Genomic DNA, 8692 nt, shown 5'->3' on the forward strand with positions numbered 1-8692 from the left:
GCCTTTAACCCAGGAGGTATCTCAAGTATTCTTAACTAGGCGTTCAGCCACATTGTTTTATTTTGATCCTTTTAAGGCAATATGTAATTAAGTGGTTCTTAGAAAAATAAAAATTTGTGTGTTTTGTGCAACTGACAGTCACTAATTACAGCCCCCTCCACAACCATAACCTGATCCACTCTATCCTGCGATACCAGATTTCACTACCGTTTACATAAAACAGTTTCACGGAAGTCGCACAATCAAACAAACAACCTACATGTCAGATTTACACCAGGTGGCCAAAATTGTAACTAATATTTTTGCAGCATAAATGGGTTCCAGGTCAACTCATTAGCATATCTAGCAAGTTCCGCTGCCATACGATAATTACAGCCGATACAGAACCTCCGTCATTAGCTATATGTTAATCGTAACCACCTGGCATTACGAAAGGATGCACGCAGGTCTCTGTTTGCAGTCTAAGTTTCAGCGTTAGCTTGGGACCACTACCCAAAGCAGTCAGTAGTTGTTGCATATGCTGATGGCGTGTTACTTTTAGTGCACGTCAACAGCCGAGATATGCTAGAAAATTAATGTGGCAAACTACTTGAAATCTTCTATGAGTGGTACTCGTAGGTGCATCTCAAGGTAGTTGCATAATAATTGACATATATTTTACTGAAAGGGATACTTTTTAGAGATACTTTGATCAAAACAAATCAGGAGATACCTGGAAGGCAAACCGTCAACCGATATTTCAGTAGACACCTGGATGAACAGTGTACTCTTGAAGGTCACATAGAAATTGCAGTAAGGAAAGGGGAATTCTATGACAAATGAATCTTTTTTTTCAATTAAACACTACAGAGTAGCCCACCACCTGGATTACCAAGTTGGGTCGTGTGCTACTTAAAACAAGTAACAAGCCAAACAGCATATGAGTCACTTAGCCATAATGGCTGCTCACAAGTTGTGTTAGTTTGACAAGCAGCCATGCCATTGTCTGCCGCCGCCACGAGGAGGCGGACCTGTTTCTGGTTATTCTGTTGTGGCTGTTCCTCTGTGTGTTTTTATTCTATTTAATGAAGTAAGTGATGCTTGAATTCCAGATAATTAATGGAAACAATATAAATATGTTGAATCATAGAAATAACGGTAGAAAATGAAATTGGAAAAATATTTAGAACTAACTTAAGCTAGATTTACTTGTGTATAACTTTAAATGCAAAAAATTGTTCACAGAGCTATAAGTTGTACATATCCAAAAATTTCTCTATATGGAATTCTAATGAAGGATATCGTTACAATATCAAGATCAAGAATGATTAGAAACAGAGATTTATCAAAATACAAATGTCGTCTTATAAAATTTTAGATAAAGATACGAGTAATTAAAATCAGCAAATGGTTAAAAATACTACAATTTGGAACAAGTAATGGAGATTCCATGTGAGTAATATAACTTTAATGCTATAAATGTACTGGAAAGGAAATTGATAAAATGTATAAAATGTCAGACATCACGTGTTGAGATATAGGATACAAAATTTCAAAATATAATTTTAATTAATTAAACTAATTAAGACTAAATACATATGTTTCATATATTTTTAAATAGGTCTGTATGTTACGTTTATATGGATGTATACAGAATGATTACACATAAATGGTAGTTTATAAAAATGGTACACACATAGTACATACGTAGCAAGTCAAGTTACAAGGTTTTGAGCCGAGAGAGGGAAACATGTATATAAATTTGTGTGTCTCGATCAGTCTTAGGATCTTATTAACCGTGTCATAATGAATGTAGCCCTTCTGCAACGTTTGTACCAGAATTTCGTTTCAATCTGTTCCTGTGTCCGTGCCTGTGTGGGAAATTGTGTCTTGCCATGAGTTGCGTTGTGGTTTTGTATTTATCTGTGTTCTAGTCCTGGCAGTAGGATATTGATTTTTATGTATTTCCAGCAGTGTTCTTGACACTGCATCAACCAAACTATTAAGAGTATTCCATTTATCGGGACCACGGTGAATTGTGCAGATATCGTCGTCTCTCATAGCAGATCTTGCGTGGTCTAGTAAATTACAGCTTAGTACAATATGTTCAGGTGTTCCTCGATTGCCACATGTACATATCACGGTTTGCCTTGGCCCCGTACGGTGTAGATACGCCATGACAAGGATCCACATGTTTTAGTCTTAGCTCTCTGATATATTTGGAGAGAAGGAGAAGACACGACGCCGTTTATGTGATGTCTCCCATTCTCTTTGTCACGTGTCGATTTTCCATTTGTGTAAGTGTTGTTTGGTTTGCATTTTTCTCTTGTTATTTAAATATTGTTTCTAGTTCACCTTGCTTCAACCAATATGAGGCAGCTCTATAACGAATAGTGAGGTCTATTGGACATGTTCATAAGACTACATACAGGGCCTCCACTGGAGTTGTGCTAAAGGCTCCCGATATCCTAAGTAGTATTATTCTTTGTCCTCTCCTGGCTATTGTTTTGATGGTCGCTAATGAAAGACGATGTGCCCAGGCACTAGAAGCGAAGCATGCAATGGATTCAAATAACGCTGTATGATAAGTCTGCATCTGATAGTCAGAACTGTATTGAATTTAATCTCGCAAGTTTATGCTTGATTTTAGCGGCATTGTCTACAGTCAGTTTTGTGTGTTCATTGAAGGAGAGCCGTCAATCTAAATAAAGTCGTAAGTATCTTGAAACCTGCTTCCTTTGTATCTTTACGCTATTCAGTTTTGTGCTCGATTTCTCAATAATATGTCCTAAGGCAACAAGTGAACTGTTTTCCTGCTATTTTCAATTTTTTATGATTACACCAGTAACTGATCGTCTGCAATGTTTGTGTACATTTGTTGTCTAGTTACAGTCTGGACCGTGCAGAAACTACAACCAAAAGCTCTTCCGCATAGGCGACGACACCCTCTGTACGAGTGTACCTATCCAAAATGACCAAACGGGGCTCAATTGCTACATCCCACACAATCGGCCCGCAGATTTATTCCTGTGGGCAACCCTTGGCTATTCTCTTAACCACCTTCTGTGTCCCTGCATTCCATTCTACAATTCGTTCTCTGCAGTAGTCCATAAAGCTGGAATACAGGGCAGTAGGCAATCGAATTTCCCTTAGCCTAGCAAACAGTGACGGCCTCCAAAGGTTATTAAAGGCTCTGACAATACCAGTAAGTACAGAGACTGCATATTTCTCTATCGTGTTGCCCACTATTTTTAAGGCGCAGTTTATGGCGTCATCTATTGATTTACGTTCTCTAAATCCATATTGGTGGGGTATTAGGTCGAAAAGGCGCCCATGCGCCTGTAATCCATCACATAGGAGCCTCTGCTTCACCTTGGCAAGTGTGTTCCTGAGACAGAAAGGTCTAAGTTTTCGGGTCTGTCGGATCCCTGTCTTCAGATGTTATAATAAGAACTGCGTTTGCCGTTTTCCAGAGTGTAGGGACTCTTCCTTGTACATTCAGATACGGGGTGATCAATGTACTGGCATTCTTCGATGTTTCTGTGTATATCCCATCGGGGCATGGCGCATTGTATTCTTAATTTTATCTACTGCCAAAGCTACTTCTTCCAACGAGAAGGCGTAACGTCTTTCGGATCTTCGGTCTTGGGTAACGCACAGCGGTAGAGCAATGAGACTTATTTCTTATGTATCGGTATCTACGCTACAAACAGAACATTGATGAACCAAATTCGCGACTTGTGCGAGATATTTACTTCACCAAATGTCGTAATTAAATCGTTTATGACTGATGGTTTATAGATTGCTATTTAAATATTAAAGATAAGTTCAAATCAGTCCAGCGACACCAAATTCCCTGTAGACTAGTTGTACTCTCAAATCTATAATCAGTCGTAACAGTGTTATTAATTCCTAACGTCAAGGAGTTTCTATAGAAGCGCCGAGCGCTTCAGTCAAATAATATCGCACCACGTTATCTGTATAAATAATATTGTAAAACTTGGATGATAAATGCGTGAATTGACACGATATGCTGGTTTATTACACAATATTAGTCACTTCCTAACAGAGCCGTGAGGAAGAAGCTTTCCCAGGTGTTGGGGGGAATTATAAATTATATACTTCGTAACTATCGCCAAGTTCCATAGTCCATTAGTTATTACGAATGAAGTTGTCTATCTGTGTTCACTTCCTAAATAGTGTTAACTTCAGGTTATCTAATCAAAAGTCACTTCTGTCTAATATATGCAAGTCCTCTATCTGAATTCTAAATAACGTAATATGTGAAGTCAAAGTATCGTTTCACTGCGTCATAGTAGGTCGCAATAATCAATTCTGAAAAAACAATTAATTGCGCCTACATATACGAGCATTCAAAAGTGTGACCTGCTTCGGCTAACGCTCGTAACGCAGTGACAATGGATTGAATTATCCTTAGCCATTACTCACGAATCTTAAAGAGTACTCACACGGAGTATTCTTTGGGAACGTTGGTTCTACTTTGCGAATTTTAATTATAATGATTTTGCGATTTACTATTATTTTGAATTTTGAGTTTGATTTTACTGGAATCCTATCTTTCTTTCGTATGTTAATAAATTTCTAAGTACTAGATTCCTGATTCAGTTACTGGAAATTTGTTTGCTTGTTCATTTTTCATGGAATTTGGAACTTGTTTTGTGAAAATTTCTGGGAATTTTGGAGCTAATTTTTAATTTTCATTTCTCGTCCGAGGACGTGGCATTACGAAGGGGAGGGTGGCACCCTCATTTAAGTATGCGTTTTTCATTTCGTCACATAGGCCACTGTGATGTCGTTCGTCCTCTGTATGTGAGTCATCTGGCAGGAGCTTGTTTAGGAGAACATTTCCGACCACTTGTCATGGTTCCGTCTGTCCGTTTTAACGTTGATAGTACCGTCGAGGTTTCAACGCGATCAGTTATTAAATGGTTGTCCCCACAAGTCTTTTCGTAAATTCGTTTTAACGAAGCCGGTCCAATGTTTTTGTGTGGTTTTGCAGAGTTCAGTTTTGTTCTTCAGTTTTGCGTCCCAATATTGATCTAGTCTGAGCTGTCGTTCTTGCACTGATATAGCGCTCTGATAGTACTTCCTCTTGTCCTACGAGTCTTTTCGTAATCTTATCAGCGCTAATGATGGAAGCTGAAAGAAAGAATTAAAATTTGTGCCACTGGCGGGACTCGAACCGTCTTCTTGCTTACTAAGCAAAAATGCTAATCATTACAGTAGCGCAGCACTATGGTCAAAATCGCTGCACGAATTACCCAAGTCGAGTGCCCTTCGCATCACAAACTTCAATTCATGTCTTCAACTTATTTTCCCCCTAAATTGTCACTCTTGTCAGAGCTCTCTGGCTTTGGAGTAGCACCCCAGCGTTGGACATAATGTGAAAGTCCTTATTGATCTTATAATTAAAGTTTTCCCTGAGACATTTAAGTCTCATCATTATCGCAGATAAAGATGAGACTTAAATGTCTGAGGGAAAACTTTAATTATAAGATAATCTTGTCAGTTCAGCTGCCCAAGGTCGTTGACGCCTCCGCCTAGCACTGGCCAGTGGGGTGGCAGCCGTTTGTGCAAGACTTTTGTTAAGACTTGTGTTTTGAAATCTACACTGCCCTGGATAGCGTTCAATGGCGATTCTTCTATTACATTTATTAATTTACTCCAGTGTGCCCTGCCAAAAACTTACTGCTGTTGTTCTGTGTGAGTATTATGTATGTTTGTATAATTGCCTGTATGAATGATGATGGCATTGTGATCGCTGTGTGTCACCCCGTCCATGACTTCCCACTTTCTACATGAAGATGCCAATAGCCCTTGAAGGCCGCCGACCGCGGGCCACGGCACCTCCGAGAACGGTGCTGCCTATGACCCATTGTGTCGCTACACAGTCTGTCGAAGATCAGCACTGCCGGCAGAGAGCACCTCCCCCATCCCGCCAGCCGCACCAGACTCAAAGAGCACCGTGGACGACCTCGAGGGATGTACTTTGCTGGAATATTTGGCGCTCAAGCTGTCACAGGGCTCGTTGGTCTAGGGGTATGATTCCTGCTTAGGGTGCAGGAGGTCCCGGGTTCAAATCCCGGACGAGCCCTAGCGTTTTGTGCAAACTGGTCGCACGTCGGTGGCTGAGTCAGCGCAAAAAGCTGCCCGTCAATGTAAAGCTAATTTCATAAATTATGTTTGGTAAGGAGATAACATTTGCCGCAGAGAAATCAGTATTACCTTGGCCTCCAGCATGATCGCGAAAGGTTGGTGGTTGTCTTGCCCTGTTTAATGAAAATAGATTACAATCATTTATTACATCCCCTACTGTGTGTCCTTTAACATCTGTTTTATCGGCATCCCATACGGTTGACCGTGCATTTATATCTGTTAATATGAGCGGTCCTTTCCCGTGTGAAAATCGTGCAATGTCTCGCATTTTGTCAGTAAAAGTTCCTATGTCGTATGAATATTGGGCATATATAGATGAAATTATCCAAATGTCACGTCCACGTACGATCTTCGCTGTGACAATGTGTTCTGTTTATCACTGAGATAGCCTTGTTACAGTCAAATTTGGGTTCATTAGTACAATTGCTGGCTTAGCATTCTGAGTTCCCACGATTGTGGTGAATTGTATCGGTAGGCCAGTTATTTTACCACCTCGCGTATATGGTTCTTGTAGGCAGGCGATATCAGCGTGTATTTCGCCTAATAACCTGCTGAGTTCAATGCCCACAAGGGTACTTCCCATACAGTCTTTATTTGTTTAACATGACTAGCATTTTGTGTCCGTGTGATAAGTTCCGATTATGGTTGGGGTGTAAGGTCTCCCGATTTAAATTGCAATTCGTATTAGTGAACGTTATTCACTGTATAGTATTCTGTACGTTCAATTTGTCGTTCATAAAGCATTTTGTATCATTGGCCTTCGCCCCCTATCCTTCGTCACAGACCTTGTTCCTGTACTTGCATGGTTTACACCCATTGACTATCTCCTATTTCCAGTCAAATCTCTTGTGCCCTGACTTCGCAAATCTTCCACACATCTGAGTTTTAGCACATCGCTTAATAGGGTGTCCAAGTCCCAAACAGTTAAAACATTTCTGTGTGGCTACAAAAGGTCTAATATTTAATGCTTCAAACCGAAGCAGTGCTTTCATTCAGCAGTAACTGCTGACGAATTTTTGGTGGTTCCTCAAGAACATTGTTTACTGTGCGTTTCCCTCTCAGTCCTGTTTTAAACTTGACTGAGACACCCTCACTAAATTCTTCCCTTGATATGTTCTCGCTGAGATTGATTTCATACAAGTCTTCAAGAAATTCTTCATCTGTTAAGGCCTCTGGTACTTCGTAGACAGCAAGCTGTGGCCTAAATTTTCTAGACTCTAAACACCTAATATTCTGAAGTTGTGCTGCCTTTTCCATTATTTCTGTTTAGTGAGCTTGTGTTTCGGTCGCCAAAATTACAGTATTTGCCATCAATCTTATTGCCTTTATTTTGACTTTGGCCTGTCTCGGATTTATCGTCTTTCTTAACGTTTCCCGTATTGTTTAGGCATCTTTATTATTGTCTGATTTGAAGAAGAGGGTGCTGGTCTGTTTGTATTTCATTTGACTAATTTGTTGCTCCAACTTGCTTTTCAAATTCCTCACAGGGCACAGGCCCCAGCCGTCGCGAAAGACGCTGGAAAGAACTGATTTTTGCATCCCTGCTTCTCGTTCTCCGCTTTCAATTCTGCGATCTCTCTCTGTGAGCTCACAAGGCGTGCCTGCGCATCAGGGGTGCTCACTGCTGCTAATTCCCTACTTAGTCTAGTGTTTTCGACTCTAAGTTCTATTATTAATAGGGGACAAAGGAGGTTTCGTTTGTCCTTAAGTGCGAATAGACTGTACCATGAGTCTATGTAAACTGCGATTGCGTACTGTGCTGCCCATGCTTGGGAGCACAGTTCACAACTACTCAAACCCATCGTTGCAGTAAGCAAAGTAGAGCGAAGAATTATGCTACAATGTTGCGAAGCATTGAGCAGCAGATCTACAGACGTCCTAACTACATCAATAGGCGCATATCCCCTCGGCCGTGAAAACGTACAGTTTCGTTTTCCTCCTCACAATCAGTTTTAACTGTGATAGCAGGGCATTTAAACTGTTAAATAATTTTTCCCTCGCATATCTACTGTTCCTCCTTCTAAATAATTTATGGAGAGGTGAAGGAGGAAGAAATGGACAAAAAGTGGGGAAGGCGAGGACGGATCGAGAGTGGGGCAGAAGGAAGTTAGGACGCATATCAAATTCCGATACATATTTCGGAATTGCGAAGCAGTACTAGGTTGTCTGGGGTAATAAAAAATGATTTGTATACAAATCTAAAAGTCACTTCATGGGTATCGATAATTCTTATTGCGATGGTATGAATCCTACATAAAATTGAACGTCTAGTCAATGTACAGTTACATAAAGTATAATATGCACTAATAGTCATGTTGTAAATACGGCGCATGGCTTGGTTGACGCCATAACAGTAGTACCACGAGAGATTCGTAGGGAGTTGCAGCAATATAAGGCAGGCAGAGTCGAACTGACAGTAGGTTAACGCGTGCTGTGTGTCACCGTCGAGCAGGAACAGCATTTGTGTGTTTCATGTAATTTGAACTGCCAGTGGAAAGAAAAAAACAAAATCGTTGCCTAAGTCGTTCTTTTCATC

At 40.4% G+C, this 8692-nt stretch overlaps 1 non-coding gene across 1 annotated transcript; it reads left to right on the forward strand.

Annotated features, from left to right (window-relative positions):
- Nucleotides 1-6022: 6022 nt before the first annotated feature.
- Nucleotides 6023-6094, forward strand: Trnap-agg (transfer RNA proline (anticodon AGG)). The gene has a single exon. It is a non-coding gene; the product is annotated as a tRNA-Pro (tRNA).
- Nucleotides 6095-8692: the final 2598 nt, after the last annotated feature.

Source organism: Schistocerca serialis, chromosome 2 (genome assembly GCF_023864345.2).
Source record: "Schistocerca serialis cubense isolate TAMUIC-IGC-003099 chromosome 2, iqSchSeri2.2, whole genome shotgun sequence".
Lineage (NCBI taxonomy): Eukaryota > Metazoa > Arthropoda > Insecta > Orthoptera > Acrididae > Schistocerca > Schistocerca serialis.